This window comes from Mastigoproctus giganteus, chromosome 8 (assembly GCF_048544385.1).
Source record: "Mastigoproctus giganteus isolate SK-2022 chromosome 8, ASM4854438v1, whole genome shotgun sequence".
In the NCBI taxonomy this organism is placed as follows: domain Eukaryota; kingdom Metazoa; phylum Arthropoda; class Arachnida; order Uropygi; family Thelyphonidae; genus Mastigoproctus; species Mastigoproctus giganteus.
This window is the reverse complement of record NC_143582.1, coordinates 185,185,572-185,202,540: the sequence shown is the minus strand read 5'-3', so window position 1 is coordinate 185,202,540 and position 16,969 is coordinate 185,185,572. Positions and strand designations below refer to the sequence as shown.

The 16,969-nt window shown below is 40.7% G+C and overlaps 1 protein-coding gene across 2 annotated transcripts in view; it reads left to right on the top strand.

Moving 5' to 3' along the window:
- LOC150082063 (uncharacterized) overlaps positions 1 to 16,969 on the top strand; it is a 562,503-nt gene that overhangs the window by 293,568 nt on the left and 251,966 nt on the right. The window lies entirely within an intron of this gene.

The window sequence follows — 16,969 nt, the reverse complement described above, 5'->3', positions numbered from 1 at the left end:
TTGTCGTGGTAACCCTGCCTGTGCTTGATGTGGTGCTAAAGATCACGAGAGCAAGGAATGTCTAGCTCCTAAGCCTAATTGTACTAACCGCCAAGGAGAGGACCCTGCATACTCTCGAGCATGCTAGCGGTGGAATGATGAAAAGGAGATCCAAAAATTAAAAACGGAGCTGAACATCTCCCACCCAGAGGCTAGAAAACACATACAACCAATAAATAGCGGGAAGCCTTCATATGCTCAGCAGGTTTCTGCGAAGTGTACTATCGGTACACAAACAGAGATGACTGTACCACCAAGAAAGTCAATCACTCCCATTGCATGCTATTTATTGAGTTCACAAAAAAACACAATCAGCTGCCATCCTATATCCGTATCTCCTAGTGCTCCACCACTAACAAAACCAAGTGGTAAAAAAGAGCAACCAATAATAACAGAAACAATGGATGTAGAGGACAAGGAGGTATCGGACGAATCAGTCTTGAAACTCTTTGTGGAGGAAGAAATAGATACCGGACAGCGTCCATACTTCCCCAAAAGAGATAAACCCAAGACTGATAAAAGTAAGGCCTCAGCAACTCGGAAGCTGCCTGATGGACCCACCAAGCCAAAATAATGGCTAAATTCCTACAATGGAATTGTCATGGATTCCGGCGAAATACTGATGACATCAAGGCCCTCCTGCAAAAGCACGAGCCCATTTGCTTTTGCTTGCAGGAGACTTATCTAAACCACCATGCGTAACATCACAATTTTTCGTAAGGATAGAATTGCAGATGGTCCTGCTCATGGAGGAGTCGCTATCCTTGTGGGCAACCAGACTCCCGTTCAGCCCTTGCTAATTACAACCAGCATAGAGGCTGTTGCAATTCTCCTTACAGTGGGATTCCTATTAACCGTGTGCTCTATTTATTTGCCACCTGGGACTGACACATCCCAGGAAGACCTTGATGATCTTGTAACGCAGTTGCCTCCCCCTTTCTTACTTCTCGGGGATTTCAATGGACATAATACTCTGTGGGGTAGTGCTAGCATTAACGGAAGGGGACGAGTCATAGAGCGTATGCTAAATGACAATGACCTCTCCCTTCTAAATATTGGAACAAACACATTCTTCCACATGCCTACCCGTACATTTTCTGCCATTGATCTCTCTATCTGCTCCCCTTCTCTACTCCCTTCACTCACTTGGGAAGTGGAGGAGAATCCATACGGAAGTGATCACTTCCCTGTGATAACCTCGTTACACAGTGGGAGACTGTCTTCTTTTCAGGTTACCACGGTGGAAATTTGATCAGGCTGACTGGAGTGCCTTTCAACACCTGGCAAATTTTGACATCTCTGCAGACAGTCAGGAGCCTATCAATGATGCAGTCATGTACATAACAGAAAATATTGTCCATGCAGGTACAACTACAATTCCAAAAACGTCCACCCGGTTTCCTTCATTTCCAAAACCATGGTGGAATTCACAATACGCAGCAGCAAAAAAGGCTCAAAATAAAGCCTGGGGGATATTTCGCCGATATCCTACCACGACCAACCTTATAGCCTTTAAACGAGGGCGAGCCAAAGCACGCTATATCCGCCGTCAGAGTTAAAAAGGAATCGTGGATCCGCTTTACTTCATCAATTACTCAGTCTACTAGTACTAAGTTGGTCTGGGATAAAATTTGGAAAATGAAGAGGAAATATACAGCACACCCCTCATCGGTCCTAGAATATAATGGATGTACTATTGCAGAATCTACTGCAATAGCCAATGCTCTTGGGGAAACTTTTTCTAACATCTCTGCAACATCATCTTACTCCCCAGAGTTTCTGGTCTTAAAGCACAACAGTGAAAAACAGACCCTTAAGTTCACATTGAAGGGTTCCTACACGTATAATGGGCCATTTACTAACCATGAGCTGAAAACAGCACTTGCCCGTACGAAGGCTACCGCTTTTGGACCAGACAACATCCATTATGAAATGATAAAACATCTTTCACAAGAATCCATGTACCGTCTGCTCTTCCTGTACAACAGAATCTTTCTTGAAGAGCATTTTCCGGATACCTGGCGCAAAGCAACTATACTTGCATTTCCCAAGCCAGGAAAGGATCCTAAATGTCCAAAAAACTATCGTCCTATTGCTCTGACCAGCTGTCTGTGCAAAATATTGGAGAGAATGGTCAATGCTCGTCTCTTATGGTATTTAGAATCGAATGACCTTCTCTCCCGCTTTCAGTTTGGCTTCTGAAGAAACAGGTCCACATTGGACCACTTAATTAGACTGGAAACATCTATCCGAGATGCTTTCCTAAAAAGATAACATTTGGTGTCCATCTTCTTTGACATGGAAAAAGCGTTCGACACAACTTGAAGATTTGGTATTTTAAAAGACCTATACAATCTCGGTCTAAGAGGTCGCGTTTTTATTAAAAAAATTTTATCCTGCCGTTATTTCCAAGTTCGTGTAGGATCCTCCCTTTCGCAGCCCTTTTGCCAAGAGGAGGGGGTACCACAAGGATCTGTCTTAAGTGTCACGCTTTTTGCCATTAAAATAAATTCTATTTCTGAACAACTTCCTCCAACTATAAACAGTGCACTCTACGTCGATGACTTCAGCATATTCTCTCAATCATGCAATATGAAGGTTATTGAGAGACAACTGCAACAAGCTCTTGACCGTCTTAACTCCTGGGCCACGGCCAATGGTTTCAGGTTCTCACCGGAGAAGACCGTTTGCGTACATTTTTGTCGCAAACGTAACCTCCACCCTGAGCCTGAATTACGACTTGGACAAAGCACCATTCCAGTTGTATCAGAGGCGAAATTCCTGGGACTCGTTTTTGACAAAAAGCTGACTTTAGTCCAACACATTCGTCAGCTACGCACAAAGTGCACGAGAGGGCTTAACATTCTCTGCTCTCTCTCTTCTACCTCTTGGGGTGCAGACCGATACACTCTATTACGTCTATACCGTGCACTTGTACGCTCAAAATTAGATTATGGGTCTCAGGTATATGCATCTGCCAGAAATAGCGCTGTTCGTTGGCTTGACCCCATCCATCATCAAGCCATTCGTATTGCTACTGGTGCATTCAGAACATCACCTGTCCAAAGTCTGTATGTCGAAGCAAATGAACCATCCTTGTTGCTTCGACGATTGTAGTTGTCTCTACAATATGCCTTCAAGCTGAAGTTCCTGCCAGACCATCCCACGTGGGATGGTCTGGCAGGGATTCGAGCCACAATGGGAAAATCTTTAAATACACAACGGACCGCCAATCACCCATTCAGCATTCGTGTTCAAGAGCTACTCAATGAGCTTAACATCTCGGTAGACGAGGTTGCTCGATCACCAAAGGAGCGCCTTCCACCCTGGCATGCACAAACACCAGCATGTGACTTCTCGCTCAAGATTGCAACAAAGTCTAGTACTCCGTCTTCTGTCTACCTGCAGCTCTATTCACAACACCGAGCAGAACATTTTGACTTCTTGCCAGTTTACACAGACGGCTCGAAGTCAGAATCGTATGTTGGATCTGCTGCTGTTTTTCCAGATAACACCATATCAGAGCAGCAGATACCCCTTGATTGCAACATTTACACTGCAAAACTGCATGCTATAGAGTTAGCTCTAGATCACATAAGAAAACACCGATACCAACGGTGTATTATATATGCCGATTCAGTGAGTGCACTACAGGCTTTATCAGTGGTGTCACGCACTAATCATCCGACCCTGTCCCGAATTCAGCAGATAATATATTGCCTCTGTTTAGGTGAATTCGATATCCGCTTCTGCTGGATCCCCAGTCACTTTGGGATTAGAGGAAATGACTGACAAATTGGCACCCCTGACAGATAATCTTGACCTGTTAGTCCCCTATACAAGACTACAGGCAAGTGATCCGTAGTAACCTACAATCTCAGTGGCAAGATTCGTGGCATCGCCTGGTTAGTACAAACAAACTATGTCGAATTAAGCCTGTGATCCATCCTTGGCGGTCCAGCAGGGATCACAAACAGGAAGTTGTTCTTGCTCGGCTCTGCATAGGACACTGTCATGTGACACACTCCTTTTTGCTGAGGGCTGATGACCCTCCTATGTGCGAGCAATGCGACACCATTTTATCCGTTGAACATACTTTATGTGATTGTACCAGTTTTAGAAATGCTCGTTTTACCGCTTTTAACCATCTGACTGAGCCATATACACTCAGTCAGATTTTATCCGACAATGGCCATGTGTCTGCTATTTTTAGCTTTCTAAAATCAGTAAACCTTTTTACTCACATTTAAAAAATCTACCTTATTATTGTTACTTGTTTACTGATATTTGTCTCTTACAGTTTATACTTGTTTTTATACCCTGACTTAGTGACCTAATTCATTAGGTCACTGAAAGTTTTACTTTTTTATGACAAGGTTTTGGCACATTATAGCCTTAGTTGCTAATGCGCCAATAAAACCCAAATGACAATGTGCGTCACACTCAGCCGTATGGGGTTCCACAGCAGACAACCCAAGAAACATCCTCTCCTTTCCGCTGATCATCATCATAATCAACAGCAAATTGTGTGGTGTCAACAATATGATGATTGGACACTAGTGGACTGGAAATGAGTGTGCTAATTGGATGAGTCCAAATACCTGGTGCAACGTACTGACGGACACCTTTGTAGACTCATGTGGCACAAGCAACCATGGACCCATCATGCATGGTGCCTACTATCCAGGCAGATAGCAGTGGTTGCTTAATATCTGGAGCGTTTCACTGGTTAGGTCTGCCAGCAGCTCTCAGGAGACCATGTGCGCCCTGCCTTACATTTTTTCCCAGACAGGAACAGGATATTCCAAGATGATAATGCACCCTGGCATGCACTATGCATGAATGGGTCAAGGAACACATTGTGAAGATATCACCCATCTTGCGTGGCTTTCAAATTCACCTGACCTCAATCCAGTTGAACACCTGTTGGAAATTTTGGAACGGGAAGAGAGGCATATGAATACACAGTCATCACCTATTCCAACACTGTGGAAAGCCTTGCAGGCAGCATGGCTGCTGATCCCTACAGGCATCTTCAGACATTTAGGGGAATCAGTGCCTCGGAAAATAGCAGCTGTCTGTGTGAACAGTGGCCCATCACAGTATTAAGTAGGCAATCATAATTCAGTAAACACTCAGTGTATATTATATTTATAGAAATATAATATAAAATTTTATGAAATTCCTTCCACTGGGAGTTAATTTGTTAAATGCAGACAGATAGACATAACAAGGGCAACAGACACTTTACACATATGCCAATGTGCCTTAAAAGCAGCAAATGTAATTAGCATTAGCATTAGTAGAGGCATTTGATGCAAGAAAGGAAGCTTATGCAGCATCAGCCAAAAAAATAAAAAATAAAATAAAATAAATAATAAAAAAAATAAATAAATAATGTCTAATGTCTGTAATAATGTCTGTACTCTAAAAAAAAAAAAAAAGTTTATAGAAATGGCTCGAGTGCATAACCTGAAGGACTATGGCATGACATTGCTCTTGTTGATGCTATGTACATGTTAGGTTTTGATTATATAGTTGAGTCATGCCTTGCCCTTTTATAGCAATTATACTAAATTGGTTTTCTCCATAAACCTTGTTTTTTTTTTGGAGTGGGGGAGACATGGGTTCACTTATAATAAATTGAATTTTGAAGTTTATCTTTTAGCACAAACTAACATAGTTTAATATTCTCACCTTTTGTGTTTTATAAACCTATAGTTATGTTGTTGGATTTACCATTCGAACTTTTAACCTCTTGGATATCCACTAGCATCACAATAATACAACTCTGAAAATATGTGGAATATTCCTTCCAGTAAAAAACAAAACAAAAAACTATGGTAATTCTGTCAAGAGTGTTGTTTAATATAAGGTTGCTTAAAGCAGGCAACCTTATATTACACACTATGTAAAAAAAGTCATCACCAACCTATTTCGGCGCTTCCGTAGCCAGGTGGGCAGGAGCAGCAGTGCGTAGCACACGCTTCTTGATTAGACCAGGGTTCGAGCCCGTGACCACCAAATATGGAGGATGCGGAAAGGTCAGGGAATGACTACCGCATATCCCCGGAGCAATATGGCCTTAGTTGCTAATGCTCCTAAAATCCAAATAACAAACAAACCAACCTATTTCAGTAAACTGAAGAGGGTTGGTCATGACTCCAGTGTCTTTAGCCTGTAATATAACACGTGAGCTGCTCACTTTTTCATCTGGTGGCAATTTTAAAATTTTCTTAATAAACAACTGTTTTAGAATTTTCTTCTTTCAGAAGAAAATGCCAGATAGACATTCATTTTTAAAATTAGTAAATTAAAAGAAAGCTATTCATGAAATTTTAAATGATATTGTGTTCAGTTTTACATTTACATACTCTTAACCTGCCATTGCTTGCACCATCAGTCTTAACAAGGTATATCACACTTGACATCTGTGTGATATACCTTTTAGTTTTAATTATAAAAAATTAAAATTTAGCCTTTTTTGCTGAATTAAAAATGATCTGTTAATTATGATTTGTTAAACCAATTAAAGAATATCAAAGGAAAATAAATGAGAGAAACCAGTAATAATGATAAAAGTTATTGTATTTTTTTCTTTTTTTTCTTTTTAGAATTTTCAAGGTCACTGATTCCCAGATTGAAACCCAGTGTTCGTGTAACATCTGGGAATCAGTCAGCTGTTTTCATTTAGCCAGCAAAATCAAAGCTTTACTGCAAGATTACACATGTCATTGATGTCTCCCAGTCGCCATATGAGAATGGGAGTTATCTAGAAGAAAGATAGTTCTTTTTCTCACCTGGTGTCTGTTAAACAACAAACAAAAATTTAATGATCTTTAAATGAAAACAAATTCTGTATAACCATTTAGACAGTATTGATGAGCAAAAGTAAAAGTGCAAAATGTGTGTTATCTGACGGCACCAGGGGGTTCCCCCATCTCCACGTTGTGTACTCTAAGCAATGTCACTCACAAAACAGGCAAACTGGTTGTTTGCCTGTTTTGTGAGTGACATTGCTTAGATAGAAAATAATAATAAATAAAATGTGAAGTAGACCATTTAGCCGTTGGGACCCACCGTTACCGCACTTGGCCCTGGGGAGGCAGGTCATGTACCCAGTAGATTTTTGTACTCTGGCAGGCCCTGCCACTTAGTTTCCAAAGATTTTAGTGGCAAGGGCCTATGTAAAAAAAAATAATAATAATAAATAAATAAAAAAGGGGGTTAACGCTAGAATATAAAAGGCCAAGAGTAATGTAAGGATGGTTTAAATTTGGACGTTATTAATTTATAAGTTGTGTGGGGTGTACACTGCAAGATAGACAGAGTAGGGGGAGCTGAAGACTGTGGGGTAGACAGAGGAATGGGGATGATAGAGAAGGCGACCCCAGAAAGTCAGTGAGGCATGCCCAGGCCTCACCAGGCAGAAGAAGGGGGGGTGGCAGTGTGGGGGGGGGAGACAGGAACCAATCTCCTCTCCCCGGCCAGGGAGGAGAGTAAAAGAAAACCGGGCTCGGTTTGATCACCAATGTGGCTTGTGGCAGAAAAGCTGCTGGTGTCTCCAGTGTCTGGGTTTTGGAATCTTCGGTGGGATCAGTTACTGGTTGATCTTGCCTGGAGATTCAGTTGCAGATATCAGCTCAATGGAAGTTGGATGAAGGAAGTGAATTTCAGTTCAATTGAGCTTCGATGAGGTCGGTGAGCAGGAGTACTCACTGTGCAGCAGGCTCTGGTGATGGTAAGTAGTATTGCTCTTTGAATGGTGGCTAATATCTTCTGATTTGTGACAATAGTTGCCCAATGATACCAGACCCCTGCAGCATATGAGATGGCTGGAATAAATACTGCTTTGTAAAACAGGGCTAAGGTATTGTCGGTTTAGACCCCAGTCCCTGCGGGTGACCCTTGCCACCAATGCTGTGTAATTTCTTATCTTCTTTTGGTTATACTATAGTTGTGGGAGGAAGGACAGTTTTGAGTCCATGATTACAGCAAGGTGCTTAAGCTGGGTACGGTGCTTGATGGTTGTGGCATTGATCTTAATCTGCGGTGGTCTGGTTGACCTTAAGTTCCCTTTCAGGAGGATGCTGGAGGTTTTCTCAGTCGAGATTGTCAGGTTGTGCTGGGTAGCCCACTCCTGGAGGAGCCAGAGTGCTCGGTTAGCAGAAATTTCAAGCTGGGCTCTTGAGCTGGCAGGCACAGAAAGGATCAAATCATCTGCATAGGCTTGGACTTAACATGCCCAAGATCTTGATTTAGGAACTTAATCAGGACCATGTTCCAGAAAGTTGATCCTAGGACCGAGCCCCGTGGATCTTTCTGATCACCCCGGAGTAGGGAGTCTCTACACTGACAGATCTCTCACATAGATAGCTTTTAATGCAGGAGTAGAGATTTTAAGGAATCTGTGCTTGCCTGAGCCTGCCAAGGATGCCCGGCCACCAAAGAGTCGAATGCCCCAGCGAAGTCGACTGCAATTACCAGGAACTATTTTTCAGGTGTGGATTGAGCAGATGTTATCAGGTTATTTAGTGCATCTACTGTCAAGCGCCCTTGACAGAATCCATACTGGTTGTTGGCCTGTAGATTTTTGTTTGTATAATTCTTGTGAATTCTGAAGAAGATTAGTCTCTCTCTCTCAAGGAGTTTGCTGAGAACAGTTAGGAGGGCGATTGGTCTGTATGATGTTGGCTGTTGTGGCAGTTTATTCGAATTCTTGAGAAGTCGAAGATTAGCAGTCTTCCAATCAAGTGGAAAGGATCCTTTTGCCAGACAGTGGTTGAAAAGGTTCAGCAGTAAGTATGGCTTCTAGTCTGCTACTCTTTTGGGGTGCCTCCGTAGCCAGGTGGGCAGGAGCAGCAGTGCGTAGCACATGCTTCTTGATTAGACTGGGGTTCGAGCCCGTGATCACCAAATATGTAGGATGCGGAAAGGTCAGGGAATGACCACTGCATATCCCCGGAGCAATATGGCCTTAGTTGCTAATGCTCCTAAAAACCAAATAAAAATAACAGCTACTCTTTTGACAATCACTGGCTCCAGAAGATCAGGACCTGGGCATTTTCTGTCCTTGAGTTTCAATACTGCTCGATGAAGTTCCTCTATAGTGAAGGGCTCTTCAGTTTCCTGCGTGGTGTAGCACTCATTGGAGGTACACAGTTGGGCTTGTATTGGTGTGAAGTCAGAGATTGGTGGCTGGCAAATGGTATTGAGCAAAAGTACAATAGAATTTGATTTTATTCACAAATTAAAAAAAAAAACAGAAAAAGCAGTAAAAAAAATTAGCACATGTCAGATGCCATGTTTAGTAATGGAAGGTTACCTGAGGAGAAGACTAATGTTAAATGTAAATATAGCTCTTCAGCCTTTTTGTTTTAGAACCTGTTATGTTATTATTTAGTTGGTAGCATTAGAATTGGAGTTATTTTAAAATATCATAGCCAACATTAATTGGCCACCATTCTTCTGCCCGCTATAACATTTTTCAAAATAACACTACGTATAAGTATAGTGCGAAAGCATCAATAATACATAGCCAAATCTGAATGAACAGAATATTAGCAAAGTGGCATTGTTTTAAGTTATATCTCATATTGTGAATACCTTCACAACGAGTTGCCATGATATTGCACTACTTCGAATAAGTAACACTTCACCTGAGGAGAAAACTGATGTTACTTATTCTCAGATGGATACCACTTTACATAGTCTAGACTTTTCCATAGCTTGAGGCTTATGCCCTAAACACTTTATAGTCAAAATAACACTTATTTTACGCTGGACAGTCAGTGATATAATGATTAGGGAATCTTTGTCTTCATTTTTGCCATTTTACTGCATTTTATTTTCATTAAAGCATTTCATACCCCATTAATCCGTATAAAATTTTTCAAAACAATTCCTTTTCTTTGTAAATTCAAAGGTTTGAATTCAGTTCAGTTTCCATTAGTTATTTCGGTATTCACTGATGAAACAATTCCTATACTTTCTTTTTTGTATAAAATTCTCCAAAGCTTTTGAATGAAAGTAGATTATTTAAGGCTGTTCACTTATATATTTGTTAATAACACACTTGTATTATCATTTATCACTTCTTGCTGTCATTTAGGGTTCTCATGTTACATAATTTGTAGTTGAATCTAGTGATACGACTTTATCATATTGGCCTAATAGCTTCATTCATGTGAGAGGTGAATTTCCACCCCGACATCTAGTATATGATAAAATATTCTGTAGTTTCATTTCTTTTGTGTTCATTTTTACTGGCTGTAGGGCCAAGAATCCTTATATCCCATCATTTACAGAAATTGTATAATATTAGTGTTAATAGTAGCAAGCTTATACAACGTCATCCAAATAAAAAATAAAGAAATTTCACATATCCATCCCCTTCATAGTTTGTCTGCGTCCTTGAATTTATTCAAACTATCCACTTCCACAAACAAGAGATGGAAGCTTATTCCAGCAATCGACCACCTTTTAGTTGAAGGCAAACTTCTGCACATCTATTCTGCAACCATGCTTTCCCAATTCTAATTTATGTCTGCTCAAGTGCATAGTCTCAGCAAGAGGAGGAATCCCATCTGCATAGAGTTTGCTCAAACCATTCAAAGCCTTAAACAACTCAGTCAGGTCACCTTGCAATTGCCTAGTAAGACCTTTCTTTGCAAGAGCACCCCTTTGTTCCCCTCACCGATCACATTCCTCTTCTCTGTATCTGTCCTAGCAGCCCTACATCCTTCCTAAAATGAGGCCTCCAGACCTGTATGCAGTACTCAAGATGTGACTGACCATTGTATTATACAATGAGATAATCATCTCCTTATTGCTGCTAGCAAACTTCTAGTATATTATTGACAAAACCACATGAGCTGTCCTGGCAGCATATCTGCACTGCTTAGAGAACTTCATATCAGAGACACAGTTAGTCTCAGATCCTTTTCATTTTCCACTACCTGAGTATAATACCACACAGTTGATACGTTAGGCACCTCCATAGCCAGGTGGGAAGGAGCAGCAGTGCGTAGCACACGCTTCTTGATTAGACCGGGGTTCAAGCCCGTCACCACCAAATACGGAGGATGTGGAAAGGTTCAAAGAATGACCACCGCATATACCGGAGCCATATGGCCTTAGTTGCTAATGCTCCTAAAAACCAAAAAAACAAACAGTTGATACGTTACCCTGGGATTACTGCTACCCATATGCAGTACCTTGCATTTGTCAATGTTAAACTTCATTTGCCATTTCTCAACCCATGCCTAATTTTTCTGTATCTTGTTGCAGTAGCATACCTTCGTTACTGTCATTAACTGCCCTCCGAACCTTTGTATCATCCGCAGACTTAGACATTAAGCCTGATATACTGTCATCAATATCATTAATAAATGCAGAGAACAACAATGGGCCCTGCACCAAACCCTGTGGAACTCTACTAAGAACATTAGTCCTGTGCAACAGTATCAGAAGCTTTCCTGAAATTCAAGTATATGAAATCAAAATTATTTTTTGCATCCAGTTCCTTTGTCATGCAGTCATAATATCCAGTAAGATTGGTCAGATATCCCCTAACAAACCCATGCTGTGACTGATGTATAACTGCATTACTTCTTTAACCAGTGAATCCTTATTTTATGTGGAACAGAAGTTTAGCTAATGGGATGTTGAGAACGAGAGTATCCTGTGCGGATGTAAATTTTTGCCGCTCCTGGAACAGAGAAGTTTTTTTCTGATTTATTTTCTGTTTTATTAGCTTAAATTGTCATATTAACTTATTTTCTAGAGTAGTTTTATATTCTTATTTATGATACTTAGATTAAAGTAACTTAGAGATTTTGTAGGTATTACTTAGTATCAGAAAGGGTATCAAATCCACGTGTTTACCGTTCGTAATTGCCGCCATTGTAACGCGATACAAAATATCTCGAAATAGATAGCATAAGCTTAATATAGTATAGTATAGTACATAATATTGTCAATTAATCAGATAATTAATCTTATTGAACTTCATTGTCAATTAAATTGTACTTTTAACTATACATATAATGACTTGGGTTACATAACATAAATAATTAGTAAAAAATAAATAATTAATACTTAACTTGATACGGAAGTTATATAAAGGGATTTCATAGATTACACTTGATACTGAAACATAAATATAGCGTTATAACTGTGTTGAGATATAAGTTTAGGGTTTTAATTTTATACTGAAATTGAAATTTTATTGAAATTAAATCGAAATCATGACTCTGACCAGAGCAGCAAAGCAAAAGGCTCAAGCTAATGGGAGTGCTGTGGCTCAGGGGAGAACTGAGGGTGGCAGTTGCCCTCTGAATCACAGCCTATTAAAATGCACTACTTGCTTGATGTTTGTGGAGCAGTCAGGTACGGGACATGATACTGCCATGGGGGATGTCTTTGTGTGTGCGCGATGCAAGGAGTGTAAGGAAATCAGGCGACAACTCAGCATTGTTATGGGCCTATATGAGAGCTTGAAGGACAGGGTGGATGCCCTCGAAGGATTAAAAGTGAGGGGCCCATCAAGCTCTCAACTGCCCACACCAATGCCAGAGTTTGCACTTGGTCATCGCGCAACACAGCGGCAGCCCCCAAGGCAGAATGCGCTGGTCCCAAAGTAACTAGTAGTTGTTGGTGACTATTGTCAGGGAAACGGGAAACATGCTTTGTAAAAAGGATAGGTGGAACAGGACCGGGGTATGTCTGCCAGGGGCAAAAAGTTGATGACGTTGAAGAGCGGATATCATCTTTTAAGGGCACAAAAGGTGATATAGTTGTACACGTTGGCACTAATGATATTAAGAGTAGGAGACCGGCGGAATTACTTAACAAGTACAGATCACTGTTGAAAAAAAGCCGTGAATTAGGGTTGAATTTGAAAGTGTCTGCAATTCTGCCCAGAAACGATAGGAGGGAGTATATGATGAGAGCCCTGTCGATCAATTTGGCCCTGGAAGGATTGTGCAAGGCTCAAGGGTTACAATTTTTTTCAGCCTGGTCTGTACTTGTTAACAGGAGAGACTGCTTCTACAGGGATGGGATACACTTAAATAGAAAGGGTGCAAGAATATTTGCTGATGTTATCGAGGCAGTGTTAGGTGGGTCGGAAAACTGCTAGATTGGGGGGATACAAGGACTAATAGATTAACAGTAGCCGCTGGCAGAGGTGAAAGTTATTCTTGCACTGCTTCTATTGGAATGAGCAGCAGCCTGGAAAATAAGATGCAGGATATTTCAGAAACTGCTGAGAATCATTGGGGTACAAATAAACACATAGGTTGTGTTAGGGTAGCTAAGAATAGAAACAGGTGCAGGTATACTTGCGTGTACACCAATGCTAGGAGTTTAGTAAATAAATTTGATGAATTTCAGGTATTGCTCAAAACATCAAAGGCAGATGTTGTGGCGATTTCGGAGACGTGGTGTCACACAGATATAAGGAATGCAGAACTGGAATTTGGGGAGTACAATGTCTACAGAAAGGATAGACAGGATAGGAAGGTAGGAGGGGTTATGCTATTAGTTAAGAAATACATAAAACCAAGGAAGTGAAGCCAGTCGACATCGCTGGACAGTGCAGTGTTGAGTCAGTTTGGTGTGACATAAACATTGGGAGATCAAAATTGAGAGTAGGAGTGTGCTGTAGGCCTAATGACTCTGATGAGTATAATAAGGAACTGTACAGGGAAATAGTGGGCCAGTAAATCAGAGAGTCTTATAATGGGACATTTTAATTTCCCAGATATTGTATGGAATTTGGGGGCTGGTCACTCACACACTAGCAAGGCTTTTGTGGATTTATTGGATGATTGTTTTCTACATCAGCATGTTCAGGAGGCAACTAGAGGGAGTAATACTCTTGATTTGATTATCAGTAGTGATTCTTCATGCATTAAGAATCTGCAGGTAAATGAACCACTAGGTGGCAGTGATCACAGTGTGCTGAAGTGGGATTTGCTCAAAGAGGTAACTACCATTAGGGGTAAAGGGAAGGGTTATTGCTTTCGTAAAGGCGACTACGATGGAATGAGACAGTATTTAAATTCTGTACAGTGGGACCAACTGATGATGTTACCAACAGCAAATTCAAAATGGGAAACATTCAAAGAACTTATCTTGGAAGCTACTAGGCTTTACATACCAACTAAGAAATATTGTTCAAGGTTTAGGCCTAAGTGGATGTCAGATGAACTAATCAGACATATGGCAGAGAAGAAAAATGCATGGGATACATACAAATTAACACGTGACACAGAAGCCTATGACAGATACAAGTTGATCTGTAACCAAGTTACAAAGGAGGTTAGGCAGGCGAAGGCAGATTACTAGAAATCTTTGGCAGGGGATGCAAAGAAAAACAGCAAAGAGTTCTTTACTTATGTAAACTCTAGAAGGAAGGGGATGAATCAGATTGGTCCACTTGATATCGATGGGTCAACTGTTGATGATCCTGCTCAGGTAGCTAACAAACTGAATGAATATTTTGCATTGACATTCACACATGAGGAGTTATTCAGCAAGGGGAATGCCAGAGGTGTATTCAACTCTCTCAGTAAGCTAGAGAATCTTGTAATAACTGAGAGTAAAGTGGAGGAGAAATTGTTGAAGATAAATACAAGAAAGGCACCTGGGGTGGATGGGATCTATCCAGTTATATTAAAGGAAGCAGTAAAAGGAAGTAAGCAAACCCTTACCCATAATTATGAGAGCTTCCTTGGATTCAGGGGAAGTATCCATGGACTGGAGATGTGCAAATGTGACCCCAATTCACAAAGGAGGATCAAAGGGCGACACAAGTAATTGTAGACCTGTTCCTGGAAAATTAATGGAGGTGCTGGTTAAAGAAGCACTGCAGGATCATCTAGACAAAACTTCAGTTATAGCTCAGACACAGCATGGTTTTGTTAAGGGGAAGTCTTCCCTGACCAATTTGATTGGATACTATGATGCAGTCACAAAAGAACTGGATGCAGGGAATAACTTTGATATTATATACTTGGATCATAGAAAGGCTTTTGATACTGTTGCACATGGAAGACTGTTGCACAAATTGGAGCAGTGTGGCATTGGAGGCAAATTGCTGCTATGGATAAAGGGGTGGTTGAGGGGGAGAAGACAGAGAGTGGTAATCAATGGACGCTGCTCATCGTGGACTAATGTTATTAGTGGAGTGCCTCAGGGTTCAGTATTGGGTCCATTATTGTTTTCTGTATTTATAAATGATATTGATGATGGTATATCAAGCTTAATGTCCACGTTTGCAGACAATACAAAGGTTGGCAGGGTTGTCAAGGACACTACTGACACTATGCTGCTGCAACAGGATCTGGAAAGGTTGAGCAGATGGGCTGAGAGGTGGTAAATGAAGTTTAACATTGACAAATGTAAAGTACTACATATGGGAAACAGCAACCCCAGAGCAACGTATCAACTCTGTGGTACTACACTGACAGTGGTAGAGAATGAAAGGGACCTGGGGGTGGTTGTGCAGACAGATATGAAGTTTTCTGAGCAGTGCAGACGGGCTGCAAGAATAGCTCATGGTGTATTGTTGATGATATATAGGAATTTTTCTAGCAGGGATAAGGAGGTGATTATTCCATTGTATAAGGCAATGGTCAGACCGCACCTAGAGTACTGTATACAGGCCTGGAGGCCTCATAGCAAGAAGGATGTAGAGATGCTGGAACAAGTACAGAGAAGGGCAACAAGATTAGTGAATGGAACAAAGGGGTGCTCTTACGAAGAAAGGCTTACGTTTTGCAAATTACAGTGTCTGGAGACTAGGCACCGGCGCGGTGATCTGATAGAGGTGTATAAAGCCTTGAATGGTTTGAGCATGCTCAGTGCTGATGGGATTTTTCCTCTTGCTCAGAATAATCACCTGAGAGGGCATAAATTCAAATTGAGGGAAAGACAGATGTAGGATAGACGTGAGGAAATTTGTCTTTAGCCAGCGGGTGGTTGGTTGCTGGAATAGACTTCCATCCCTTGTTGTGGAAGTTGATAGCCTAAATAAGTTTAAGGCTCAACTGGACAGGTATTTCTAACAAACAGAGGGGTGAAGTGGAAGTGGTTATTTTTTATTTATTTATTTATTTTTTATTTATTTTTTTTTTTATTTGTTTTTTTTTTGGCCGATGCTGCATAAGCTTGCTTTCTTGCATCTAATGCTAATGCTAATTACTCAACTTGCCCTTTGATTTCCGTTTGTGACTTGGGGAAAATTCACACATCACCAGTCTAAAGGACCATCCCTGAATACAGAGATGCTCTCATAATTATATCTAAATGCATACTTACCTTGTTTGCTGCATCCCTTAATATAATTGGATAGATCCCATCCATCCCAGGTGCCTTTTTTTATGTTTAACTTCAACACTTTCTCTTCTATATGTGAGCTGTGTCAGAACAGTCTATTTTGTTGTATGTTGTGGTTTTTTTTGTTTGTTTTTTTTGTGAAATGGCTTTTCAGATTTGAAAATCTTTTGCCTTTTTAAATTTTTTTTAAAAGTTTTCTTTCATTTCTCTTTTGATTACTGCAGTAGTTAATAAATATTACTAAAAGCACCACCCAGGTTAGGTGATATCGCTTGTAGTAAGTACAACTATTTCTGCTAGCAAAAAGTGCAAAACTATAGAATAACCCAAAGACACCACATAGGACTTACACGTGGTGAGTCTCTATGCACCCGTTGGGAGTAAGACATGGGTTAGAGTGAAAGTAATGATAACGAATGTGCAATTAAAGTGTGTTGTAATTGGCATCAACAGGCATTTAGACAAGCATCTACTTGTTTTATTTGTGAACACTTCAGTGGAGTCACTGACTTCATTGAAGTGTTCACTTTTCAGTGCAACCCAGAGATAAAAATCAGGAGAGTAAGATTGGGTGATCTCAGTGGCC